Below are 13,945 nucleotides of genomic sequence, written 5' to 3'. Positions count from 1 at the left end.
TATAAACCTAAGGCAGACAGGCATAATTGCCTAAAAGTCTAACTGCAAATTACAATTCTTCTGCATAACCACTAAGCCCACGTCCACACTACAGAGTAAAATCGAAATTAATAAAATCGATTTTATAAAACAGGATATAAAATCGATTTTATGCATCCACACTAGGGCACATTACTTCGGTGGTGTGCGTCCATGGTCCCAGGCTACCATCGATTTCCGGAGCGGTGCACTCTGGGTAGCTCAGTAAAAGAATGCGACCAATAACTTCGATTTCCATCCACACTAACCCTAAATCGATATAGTAATATCAATTTTAGGGTTACTCCTCTCGTTGAGCAGGAGTACAGAAATCGATTTTAAGACCCCTTAAAATCGATTTTAAGTGCCTTGTAGTGTGGACAGGTACAGCGTTAAATCGATTTAACGCTGTAGTGTGGACCAGGCCTAAGAGGCTTACTTCTAGCTGCTGAAGTCAGGAAACTACTGTGTTAATCAAGGCAGCATGCCCTTGGTCTAAAGAGCAGAAGAAGAAAACCTGATTTTCCCTTATCTACATTAGCTGAAAGGGACAAAGGTAAAAAGTAAAGCCACTTGTATGCACTGATATAGGACAAGTTTGGAGAAATTAGGTATATGTGCACTAGAGATCAACAAGATGGAGTCTGATGAACAGAGGTATTAAGTATACCTTCTCTCAACCTTACTGAGTTATTGCAACTGAAATTACAATTGTGACTTTAAATGGTGAAAGAACAAGCCCTACTAAAGTAGCCATAGCATGCTATAAACTCAATATTATGAAATCTTTATTTCATTAATTTTAATAACAATTACACTAATGCAAGCTGTTTTTCCCTCCCTCCCCAGCCCCCAACTCCCTCATATTTTCTTGCCACTTTAAGTTAATCAGCTGTATTTTATGAGTTTTTGTTCATGCAGAGTAAGATTTCTCAGATATCTTTTCTTAAATAAAAAAGTATACTAGGGCAACTCGAAAATATTCCATCAAAGCTGTTTTTCGATGGAGAACTGGGATTTCAACTAAATAAAATTTTTGGTGAAAAATGTCTCTCTGTGGCAAATGTTTATTTGTTATAGAAAACCAAAACTTTCAATTGGGAAGTATCAAAACATTCCCAAATCAAAATTAAACATTTCAACATAGCCAAATGGAAATGTTTAGTTTTGATTCAGTTCAACATGAAACCATGTTTTGTTGAATCAGTGCAATGCCTCATATGAAAGCTGTAGGTCAGGTGCCTCCTGGTCCCACCCATAGTGCATCATGAGAGATTTAGTCAGCATGGGAGCCTGACCCATAGGATGGAGAGGGGCATGAGGAGCCTGAACTACAGTTCTCATCAGGCTTCATGTCAGGGAAAACAGTTTAATGTCGAACTGAGTCAAAATGCAACATTTTGATTTGGTATGACAAACCGAAGTACCTCAATTCAGATAAACCCAATCTGAAATAAAACATTTCATTCTGATTTTGTGCCATTACAATCATGAGACCTTATATGTACGGAAAAGTAATTTGATTACTTACTAGAAGTCACCTGATGCACTAAAACAATGACATTTTACATAAAATCAATTTGTCCAGAGACGTCAATAATTCTTCTTAAAATTTAAAAAAGAAAAGGAAAGCTCTCAAGGACAGCTTGCATAAATTGTCTATTGTACATTAATATAATGGATGTTTATGTAAATACAGAACAGTTATATTTTAATCCCTTTGCATTAATAGAGACCTAGTTTATCTGAATCAGCCTACAAGCTCCATTTTTTAATTTGGCTTTAAAAACCCCTGCAGATTATTAAATCAATAGTACATGTATAATATACAATAGGTTGCCTCTTAAATACTCGAAGGCCCTTAGGGAAGTCAGGATTTCCTGATGCACTAATAACCACAAGACGTCTAACCTGCCAGTGGCACGGAGGTCATCTTTTCAAATAACCAAGGAGATACTGGCTAAATCTCACTATCCATTGTTAATTTCATAAAGTTGGCCTTACCATGTTTATGGGCATGTTGGCCACCCCACAGTTCAATCCTATCTCCTCTCCTTTGCAAACATCTATGTAGGATCTAGCTCATTTCATAAGACATCATCAGCTCCAATGCCACTAATGTGCTAAAGAAACCCACCTACGCCTACATCTCTCTTACCGGACACAAACTTCAGAGACACTTAGATGTCACAGTACATGAGAAAAATAAGGCACCTGGATTAACTAGAAATTGGCTTAATATCAACCCTATAACAAAGCAGTATTGCTGAGAGGAAGAGAATGACATTTTAAGAAAATAATCGGAATGTTGGTTGACCTTTATTAAAAGTATGTGTCCACTAATTGTCAAGGTAACACGCAATCTCTGTGTCCCGTTGGACTGTTCTAAACAGAGATTACTTACAGCGGAGAACCGCTTTCTTCCATCTTTGACTAGCCAAGATAATATGCTCACTTCTCTTGGACAAGGATCTAGCCTGATATCAATACTTTTTTCATCACTTTTTCCAGATGTGACTGTTACAGTGCACTCTACTTTGGGCTGATGGTGAAGGCCTACATCACAACTCCAGCAGACACAGCATCTTTCACAAGGCTGACAGGAGCACATCACACTAGCGTTCCTCTACTCAGCTGGCTCCCCGTTCATTTCAACCTCCTGGTCTGAATCCCCAAATCCCTTATTGGGTTAGGGCCTCGCTATCTTTGAAACTGCTTCTCCATCCAGGATCCAGTGAGACAACAGTGCTCTGCTAGGAATGATACATGTGATGATGCCCAAGACTGCATGTTACAGAGCTGAGGACAGGGTGTTCTTGCTTTGCTGTGAAACTCCATGAGCTGTAGAACTCTGACACCAGATATCAAGTTAAGCCAGAGCCTGACCATTTAAAGGCCAGAACCCCTCTTTTGAGAAGGCCTTCCCTCAGTTACAACAGCTGAAGAATGGATTGTGCATGTTTAAAAAAAATCTCTCATTAAGTAACAGAAGTTATATCAAGAGATGATGGATCCTTTGCAGACAAAAGGAATGGGCTAAATTGTCTCCTGTCCCTATGTAGATGTGGGAGGACAAGGGGCTCCAAAGCACCTTCCTACCTGTTTTGAATCACCTTCACAGTGACAGGTTACAATTGAAGTCCCTTCACCTATGGGTCTGTAATTAAAGGCACAAGCCAACCCAACCCAATAGGGACAGGAAAGGGAGGAAGTGAGATCATGCTGTCCTTACCTGACCTGCAGAGCTAGCTGGGGAGTGGGAGCAAGCTGCACCACACTACCTCTGTGTGGCAGGGTTGTGCAAGGTGAAGGACTGTCTCCTGAGGCCTTAATCCTGCCTGGAGTTCGCTCTGAGAAGTGCAGCTCCACACCACCTCTTAGTCAGGGCTGTGTATAATTTGCACAATCTGGCCCAATGTGATTCTTAATTTAGTTTTTGCAGCCTAGATACCACAATGATTAGCCCAGTAAGAAATGCTTTGATGGATTCTCATGAAGCTTTCAGATGGCTGACTTCTCTACAAAATGGCCATACCCATCACAAACAAGTTTACTTTAGTTGAGCTAACACTGAATCACTCGAGTGTATGGACGTAAAGTTTTCAAAAGCACCTGCATGGTTTAGGAGCCTAAGTCTCACTTGCTACATCTACACTATAAGATAGGTACATGTGAGCACACCCCTACTCATGCTAACTCTCATCAAGCTACTGCATGTATAAATAGAAGCATAGCCCCAGTAGCAAAGGCAATTGCAGCAGAGTCTTGGCCATCCAAAGTACAAACCCACCTGAAACAGGTGGGTATGTACTTGGCACAGCTAAACCATGCCTCCACTGCTGCTGCTCATGCTACTTATACTTATGATAGCTTAATGAGAACTAACATGAGCAAGTATAAGTGAGCAGAGGAAACATACCTCACTCATAACGTACACAGAGCCATCGAAAATCAGTGGGATTCAGCTTTCTTAAGTGGTTTTGAAAATTTTACTCATGCACTGATAGAAACAAATTGGGAAATAAACCAATGGTGAATAAAATAAGGACTGTGTCAGCCCATTGAGTATTTCTGCAACATTATCAATCTAAATATTGTAGATATGGAAAATGCCATATTTAAATAGCACTGATATTTACTTCTTCCCTTTAAAAAAATACATCAAATGCATTGGGTCTTAAATGGACAGTTGCATGCATCTGAAGAAGCTTAGGCCCAAATAAATCTGTTAGTCTTTAAGGTGCCACCAGACTCCTTGTTGCTTAAGTGGACAGAATGTCTTTTGCCCCATAATAGATATCAATGTTAATTTGATGAAATGGTGGTGTCTGCATAGCACATTGTTAGCAATGAGAATCATACTTAATAACAAACCTGACTCCCAATGTCAAGGGGTTAAAAAGAAATTGGACCCACTCACTGCAAAGACTTACACTGCTTAACTTTGTGTACTGTGAATAGTCCCACTGAAGTGTCAATGGGGCTACTAACAAATTTGAAATGGTAAGAAGGTGTGTAAATCTTTGCAAGATTTGAATTTTGGTTTTGTTTGCAACATGAACAGTTTCCTCCATTCAAACTGAGGGGCAAATTCCATGCTCTGATCTGCCCCTGGATCTCTAAATGTGATTAAACAAATGCATCAATCTTGCTTATGTGCTTAAAATTTGCATATATTTCATCATCCCACAAAGCCTGAATCTCCATTTGCTCACGTCTTTGGTATTTACAGAGGCTAATCTCAACAAGAGTGTAGTTTTCATAAAAATGAGTGTGTTTGACTAATGCAAAATTCCCATGGATTCAAGCAGCCATTTTGGATGGCATCTATAAAAGCAATTCAACTTTACTCAAGGAAGTCTTGTCAGCAAAAAAGCTTGAAGGGACTCCGTCACCTGAAACTTTTTGAGTGTGTGTCTAATTCAAAAAAAAAAAAAGAAATCCTGATTCTGATAAAGTACCTTACAATTTGAGAGGACAGGGGTTACCTCTTTAAAAACATGAAATGAAAATGATTTTTCTGCTTCCTTATCAATGTTTATAAGGATTTTTTCAGCAACGAAGAAATTTACCTTACAGAAGAAACTGAAAGTGACCATGTATGAACAAAATAACCTGAGAAAAATAACTTTCTTACTAACTCCTTTCAGCTGTAGTAATCCCAGATATCGTTTGTGTGACCAGATCTCCTGGCTATCATCTCATTCCAGCTTCTAGATGGCTCCTGAGTGCATCAGGGAGTGGAGGCTCTCAGGAGTGATGTGCCCCTTAAGAGTGCATGGAAAGGCAGCATCAAGGATGTGGATGAGGACATCCTGGCATCTCCTTAGGACACAGAGAGGCTGCTGCTGCAAGTGAACTCAGGTAGGGGAGTCACACCAGCACAACTGAGCCACACTCACTTCCGCCTGATCATTGATACCATCACGCTGCAGCATTTAGGATAGCTGGGCAAAGAAATCAGAATTGGGCCACTGGTACAGTTTGTCTGATTATTTAATATACTAGATTTTTATTTCATTTTGCTATGTTTGTTACTTAACGCCCCACCACACACACACACCGATCCAAATTCTTTTTCTCCACTTTTTCCTAATAAATACACAACCTCCTTTGAGAAACACTCTCCATATGGAGTTACTGGCTTGGCCCTTGTCATAGATATGATTTAGTTTCCTTCAGATTTCCAGGTGGAAGAACTGGACCCAAGGATCATTTGCACTAAGGCCACAGTTCTAACCCTTGTTAAGCTCTGTCTTGGTTGTAAGGAGTAACTATGCTTTTAACTACATTAGGTACAAAATGTTCAGGCAAATGTGATTTTTCAAGTTGACAGTAACCCTTGAAGATGGATAGTGAGCCATTTGACTAAACGTAAATTAAAGTTGACTCTGGAAATAATAATCTGGGCTCCTGAGCTTCTTTGAAAGCACAACTGGTTGGGAGCTGCATGAGTACAGACGTTTTATAGATTTTAAAACTAAATTTGAGCTTCAAATACTAAATCTAGCATTCAGGGATATGTGATTTTGTGACACTTCCAGGAAGACTCTGGAGCCATAAACTAATGGATAGATTACACTCATGCATAAAATATAGTCTTTTTGGATAGCAGATAGTTTTCCTTCTATGTTTGTCTTGCTATTTAAAGTAAATAACCCATTTTTCACATTCAAATACTCTGGAAGTTAAAAAGATCAGGAAAACCAGTGTGATGAGTTTGAGTTCAAAAAGTGGCCAATTATGACTCTCAGGCTGCATTTGAAATTAAGCCTCCGACTGTGCAAGATGATCCGTGTGAGCAAACCTTTGCACTGACTTCTGTGGGGCCACCCAGTGGCCACTAGTGTCTGCCTACATGGATTAAGATGGAATATCAGGGCAAAACCATTAAAGCATGGAAAGCATTTCCAAGTCTCATACTGGTGGCAATTATTTTGATTGAAAACGGTGGCAGTATGGATGCCCCGAGCCAAAGATTTTAAACCAATTTAATTTCTAACCTGTTTTAAACTAATCTAAAAATCAAACTAGAAAACCCTTGAATATTTCACAAAAAATAATTAAATTAATCCCTGGTCTAACTCCATTGACTCCACTGACTGTGACTCTTAACAAGGACAATAAAATTTAGTAGTCCAAAAGTTCAAAACCTAACTGGAAATGTAAAGATCTCAGAGCACCTATTGATCTCACACACCTTTATATTTTGACAAGAAATCTCTGACGTGTGTGTGTGTGTGTGTGTGTGTGTGTGTGTGTGTGTGTGTGTGTGTCCATAAACTGTAACAATTGCAATGTTGCAAAAAAAAAAAAAAAAAACACAAAGTTATAAAGTTTCAATGTTAGGAAGTTTGTCCAGGTATAGTCTTTAAAAAAAAAGAGACTGGCAAAACCAATGCACATCTTCTGTAAAGTGGAACTGTTTCTTAGAGAGGTAAAAAAAAATAGTCAAATCTTCTGTTCTTTTATCAAGGCATGAGATGTGGAAAGCAAAATTCTTAACTACTGCAGGGTTCTTAAATCACTATTAAATTGAATCTATTCAATGCCTTTGGCATTTACTGTATTGTACATTTGCTGCTAGTCTACTGAGCATGTACATTTCTCTGATGTTACTTAACAAGTTATTCTTTTGTCATATTCTAGCAACTAAAGAAAATATTCAGCATGTCTGTGTCATGATGACATCTTCAGGCAAACAATGTTACCATGGCTCTTCTCATTCCCATTTAATTCATGTGCCATTTTTTGTTTCATAACTAACCAGCTCCTACACCTGATTAACATAGCACACATATGTACCTCCCATATACACAGAGGAACAAAACTTACCCTTAGTTACACCCCTGCAATTTCAATGTCAATGAGGTTGTCGGCATGTAACCAAGGACAGAAATTTGGCCAGACAGAGGGAAGGGCCTGGGGAGAGGGGAAAAGGGAAGAAAAGGAATATTTATTTTATCTTTTACTCATTTTCAGATAACTGTGTAACAACAGATCATATTTTTCATGTACTAGGTATGAATTTTTTATATACACATTTCTCAGTTCCATTTTTAAATGGTTGCTGATGCTGGTGGTAGAAGTAAAAACAACATGCAAATTTCACACTTGCAAGAGTATAGCCAGTGAAGCTCATTTTGCAGGAAATACCAATCCAAGGACTACTGAGCAATTTTACCCCCACTTAGGACAGGCCTTTCAATCGTTACTGATGATTGAATTCAATGGGACTACTCATATGAGTAGTAAGTACTCACTAATGTCAGTAGGGGCTACACAATCAAGCCTTTGAATCCTATATTTTTGTACGCACAAAGAAGAGCATGTGCTCACACAAACAGGCCAAGTTCAGCAGTGATCTGTGTGGTAGTGTAAATTACAGATCTGGAATAAATGAGATCAGAGTTACAATCAGAAAGCGAGTTTAAATTACACTGATTTTGTATTCTATGGGAACCAAATTCAGCACCTATGAAAAAGGGAGTAAGTAAATTTTGCCCTTGATTACACCAGGACTACATCTGGGAGTGCTGAGGATGATGCAAGTTACATTGAAACATGGAGTCCTCCATTATCTTATCTCGTCCTGTTAATTAGTTTTCCTGCTACAAGTGGCTACCTGCCCCCAGCGCATCTTCTATACCCTGACATATAGATTATGCTCATTTTGCAGACCTCGAACTAAATGCTGATTTCACTTATCCAGATGTAAATTTCAATTACTCTACTGAAGTCAATGGAGTTATACCAATATAAATTTAGGGTACTTGAACAGAAAATTTGGCTCCTAATCAATGCCAAATCGATACAAATTCCAGTATTTTGCAATATGCACAAATTTCTGCCCAATTTGTAATTGACACCACTATTTACATCATCACCGAATTTGAACCAAAGTCTGTCCAGAGAGTTGCACTGGTTTATTCCCATCTGCATTTGGTTCACAGAATGTATAGAAATGACCCTTGGTTCACTTCTATGTGAGGACTAAGTATGCTGCATAATCCACTAATACCCCATTATTATTTAAAAAAAAAGTTTCAATTGTTTAAAAATTTCCATTAAAGTTTAAACAAAGGTAGGAGGTTAATGTACACAGTGCTGCCCCGTCTGAGCATGCAAACACTTTGAGCCTACATGAATGCATTGTACTCAACAAGTCAAGCCAAATGTTTCCCCCTTCCTGCTCTTCAAAAAGTACTCTCTGCCCTTTCACTATGAAGCATGGAATCAGCCTCCTGGTATCTGGTAAACTCATTTCCTTGACAGCCAGGATATTCAGGCATCTATCAAGTTTCTAAGCACTCCCCAACAGCAACAGAATAATCAGTTAAGGTTTCTCTATCATTACCGCTTTCCTAGAAGTCCTAGGAATGATGTGATGACACTCACACTCCCTGTGTGGCACCAGCTGATTTTTGCGAAAAACAGAAAGCATTTACACAGCATGACCATCCAGATAGTGTTTGATGCCAGGAAGATTATTGCCAAACGTTCAGGTTCCACACACAGCACATCTTTTAAATGTCAGCATGGAGCCAGATACTTCACCATTCTCTGACTAACTGCTTGGTAAATGTACAGTAATTTTGAGATTACGCAGATTTTATTTAATTTGTGATAGTTTAATACTAATTTAAAGAGGGCTTTGGTAATTACCAGTTACTTCTTAACATTTAACTTGATAGCAGATATGCCTTAAAGAATGTCAATGACACATTTAAATTAACAAAGCCATATAACCATATGCACACAAAAGATATACCAAATCTTCAAGGCAGGGACTGACTGACTTTGTGTATGTATATCACCTAGCACAATGGATCTCTGTTTTCAGTCATGGCCACTCGGAACTACTATAATACAAATAAGAAATAATCATAATTTAACTCCAACCAAGCATAGTGGTTAAGAAATGGAGCTTTTCTAATCATCTAAAATGTTGAACTTGTGTCACGCAGAAGTGTAGGTGTTTAGTGTGTATGGGGATGGCTGTGTTTAAGTGGGTTCTGTTGGATGATTGTTAATCAAGGGAATTGTTTTTCAGTGGAAAAGGTTGTATCGTATTTATTGTTTTTCAGTGTTATAGTTTATGTTTATAGCAATGTTATTAAGATGATGTTATGAGGAAGACCAATGTTTCTTTCTTTCAACCATCAGTGTTTCTGGTCAGAGTTAGAGTTGTGAAGGGAAGTGGCAGATGTCGGCAAGAGGTAATCACAACTGTAGATTTCAAAGGTTGTGTGTGTACTTAACAAGTGACTCGACTCCTGATTTTTCTTACAAATGAGTTGGTAGTATGAACACTTGAGCAACTGTAACCGGTGTTAACAAAATAAAAATGTTTGTTGTTTGATGGAACTTATTTAAGAAATCTCTGCAAATGCTAAACGTTATTCAGATGGATACAAGATAAGCATATAACCTGCCCCCCAATCCCAACTGTACACCTTCCCCTTGTTCCCTGGCACAGCCCAATTCCTCCCATAGCCTCCAGTGCATGACCCAGATTGCCCTCATTATGCCACTTCATGTCTCTCTCCAGCCCCATGCCTCGATATGCTTCCTCAACCCACAACCCCACCCCGACTACTCAGTATTTTTATGTCAGTGTTTAAAAGCTGAATATGGCCAGAGAGTAGAAATCATGGTGCGGACCAGGGGTGCATATGACGGAGCAGGGCTATGTGAAAGTAGTATGTGAGGAGCAAGGAGCAGTGGGGAGAAGATCTATGTGCACTCTAACAAACCATAAGTGAGTCACAGATTATCTAAATTCTGATGAACCACCAGTGGTTAATCGAAGTGGAACTCCTCTCCATTCTCCCCACTACACACACACACACACACACACACACACACACACTGCTCTGGCCCCTTCTTCTCTATGCGTCACTCCCCCTCACCCAAAGATCTCCACTCCTCACCCTCCCCACTCTGCCCATTATTATTATGTATCAGTTGTATTACCATAACACCTAGGAGCCCTAGTCACGGACCACATTCTCACCATGCTAGGCAGCATACAAAAACACAAGACAATCCAACAACACCCTCTACACAGCTGCATAATACTCCCTGGCTCTCCACAATCCTGCTGCATGGTATGCCACAGAGCTCAGGTCAAGTGTCTCTACACTGGTGCCTAAATAAAGAGCCTCTGGTTTCCCAGAAGCACCCCAGCATCTCCACATAGAAATGGATCCCACCCACAAGCATCTCCTATTAAATCTTCCATTCACCCCAAAGCCCTGCTCAAACCCCACTCACTTTGCCTCCTCCCTGTCTTCCTTTACCTGCTGCTGCCCAAGCCCAGCTCCCTATTGTCTGAGTGAGGAGCAGAGCCGGTGAGAGAGCAAAGCAGGCTTTCTGCACTGCAAAACGGAGGCAGCTGACAGAACTTGACAGTTTCATCAGCTAATCCTGGCAGAGTTCTGTTAGTTTATCCTGAATGACAGGACTGACTGTGTGCATTCAACTTCAGAATTTCAAAAGTGGCCTAGCTCCAAGATGTTATTAGAACATGTATGTCCTACCATGAGAGAAGTCTGGGTTCCTCTAGCTAAACAACCACTGTCCGCACAAACCCCAAAGGAATATGAGAAAATCGGGGTAAAGTTGGTTTGTTTTGGTAGGGGGGGGGTTGAAAAAATATATTTGTGTTTCTTCTGCAAAAGGTAGTAAATATTTTCTTTTTCAAAAGTTACTGAGGAAAATTCAATTGTCCTATGAAGAATTATTGTGCCAGAAGTGTAGACTAAATTCAATCAGAGTGTGAAGCAGAGGGATTTCAGCCTTTTAAGTGCTACATGCTTCCTTAAAATACATTCAGCAAACCAAAGAGAAAACAGAAACTTAAGGACAACAACAAAAATTTGCTTGATGTCTGATATCCTCTTAGCTGTCAGATCTCTCCTTGTCTCTTCCCTTTATTTAGAGATCTGAGAAGAGCACGCATCTTCTTGAAATGGGGAAAGAGAAGACAAAGGCTCCCTGACTGTTTTCTCTCTCTCTCTCTCTCTCTCTCTCTCTCTCTCGACTTATGTGACCCAAATGGCACTGTTCCCATCTTTGAATTGGCTGAGAAAATAAAGGGTCCCCATATGCTGCTTAATAACCTGTCCCAGTCTACATAATTAGGTTACGGAAGAGATAGGACCCAAGCCAAAATTCAGGCAGACTTGTTGTTCCTGCCATTACCCTGAACCCTGTCAAAGAAAAACTAATCTCTCACTGTGTTCATTTTGCTCTCTCTGTGTCTGATCTCCTCCAGAGTTGCAAAATTCACACGCTGTACCCAAAAGAGCAAGGTTAATCATCTATCTCCTCCTACCCTCTTTGAGGATACAAGCCTTGATCCTTCTCATCATTCTAAGAGGGCTGTTCCTTCAAAATAACTAAGAACGTTGAATGTTTTCAGGAGTATTAGATTTTTAATAAGAAAAAGGAGACTGGTATTAAAAAAGCAAGGAATTAACTTTTCTGACACTTCTCAAGGACTCCACTCCTTTCTCCTCCCCTCAAACTACTCAACTCACCAATGTCCTTGCAGCTATTCATTCATCTAACACGAGAACAAGTAAATTTGGCAGCCCAACCTCCAGCTTTCTATGCAGTGACCTTGATCTTCCGCTTCCCATCTAAACCACTTTGAGATTTCTCTGCTTGCACTAGAATCCTCCCCTTCTTCTATTGTAAGATCCAAAGTATTAGAGAACAATTACAATTTTGTCTAGTGTGTGAATCTTCCTTGCAGTGCTCCAGATGCGTCTAAGAAGTTATCATACTTGGCAATTTTCTTTATCTACCATTTCACTTCCAGAGGCAAACAACAGCATTTCCCTAATGTGGATAGTAATGAAAAGTCTATAGACTGCAGATCAGCACAAGGCAGCAAAGTGAAAGCAATGGTATCTCCCAAGACACGCATAGAAAGATGCAGCAAATATCTGAAGGACTCCATTGTGACTCCTCTCTGTCAGGGAAACTGTTACGCCAAGTGGTGCATGCATAGGCATAGAGGAGCAAGTGATCTATGAGGTAAATATGAATGGTAAAAACATGTACCAGCAGTTCATGGGAAGAGAATTTTATGTCTAAAAATCAGAATGTAGCACACAAGAGTCACTATTTAAAACAACCAACCTCTTTCATACCTCAACCCCCTTGTCCAAGTTCATACCAAGACCCCCTTCCCAGGTGTGAAAGTAGGCTGGTATAGCGTACTGGTAAAAAGCTGGTACTGGCCAGTATGCACCGCTTTAATGTCACTGTCCCTTTTGTGCCCCCCGAGCCGCCAACGGGGGGGGGGGCAAAATGGGCAGCTGCCCCAGGGCCAGCAATTTAAAAGGGCTTGGGTCTTGTGATCGCTGCTGCGATGGTAGTTACCAGAGCACTAGGCCCTTGTAAATCGCCACCGGAGCCCCTGGTGGCGCGGGCCAAGCACTGTGGATGGGCTGGCTGAATGAGGCTGACTCCCCAGCTCCGCCCCTTCCACGGGCTCGGAACCAGCCCCCGTGCCAGTAAGAGTTTAATATTACTTTCACCCGTGCCCCTCCCCTCTCAGGATTCCCCCCATTTCCAATCAGCTAAATGGGAAGGGCAGAGTGATCACCACTCCTTGACACCTGTTCATAACTCCCTTCCTCCTCCAGGGTTGTGACCCTCAAGTTGAGAACCACCGGTTTAAAAGAATGTGCACATCATTTTGATTATCAGAAGTACCCAACACATGCTAAGGGTCTGCAAAGAAACAAATAAAGACACAGGCCAAAAATTTCAGCACTAAAATTAAGCATTTAAATAGATGGCCTGATTTTCAGAGATGCCAAGCACCTACAGCTTCCACTCCTCAGCACATAAGAAAGTCAGGTCACCTATTTGGTACCCAAATACTGTAAGCATCTGCTTTGGAAAATTCTGGCAACAGCTGATGCCATTCTAAATAAGTATCTAAAAGTTATCTGACAGTGCTCTTAATATTTAAAATAACTATGTGGAATATTAGCAGTCCCAACACAATTAACTTTTGTAGTACAAATACAGAGCAATTTATAATCCCTAATCAACCTAGAAAATAACCGACTGATAAACCAATCTGTTTGTAATACCATTAACAGATTCTGGCTTCTCTATCAACAGGGTAATTTGCTGAGACCACTTTTAATCTCTACCACTAAACCATTAATCCTACGACTTCCATGTAGTATTGCTTTCTAACTTTACCCAAGATTTACCAAATAGTTTGTGGCGCATTAAAAACTAGCTGAATAAATAACAGTAGCAAAAACACACCTGTTGACATTACAGAATTCAGAGACCCCCACTTCTCTGCCCACTCCTCTGTTGATCCTTTTAAAAACTGTTACTTTCTAACTGGAAGAAACCATTCAGAAGAGAAGCTGTATATCTTGCAAGTAAT

The 13,945-nt window shown here is 40.1% G+C and overlaps 1 protein-coding gene across 4 annotated transcripts in view; it reads right to left on the bottom strand.

Annotated features, from left to right (window-relative positions):
• The window catches only part of ZNF516 (zinc finger protein 516), a 142,978-nt gene that overhangs the window by 117,422 nt on the left and 11,611 nt on the right, over positions 1-13,945 (bottom strand). For 2 of the 4 annotated variants that reach the window (XM_050941781.1, XM_050941780.1), the window contains exon 2: positions 7,354-7,440. The exons of the other annotated variants lie outside the window; for them this stretch is intronic. The gene's annotated coding sequence lies outside the window, so the exon portion shown is untranslated. The remainder of the gene's footprint in view (positions 1-7,353; positions 7,441-13,945) is intronic. 4 annotated transcript variants of the gene reach the window in all.

Source organism: Gopherus flavomarginatus, chromosome 2 (assembly GCF_025201925.1).
Source record: "Gopherus flavomarginatus isolate rGopFla2 chromosome 2, rGopFla2.mat.asm, whole genome shotgun sequence".
In the NCBI taxonomy this organism is placed as follows: domain Eukaryota; kingdom Metazoa; phylum Chordata; order Testudines; family Testudinidae; genus Gopherus; species Gopherus flavomarginatus.
The sequence above is the reverse complement of the archived record's forward strand: the minus strand, read 5'-3'. Positions and strand labels throughout refer to the sequence as shown.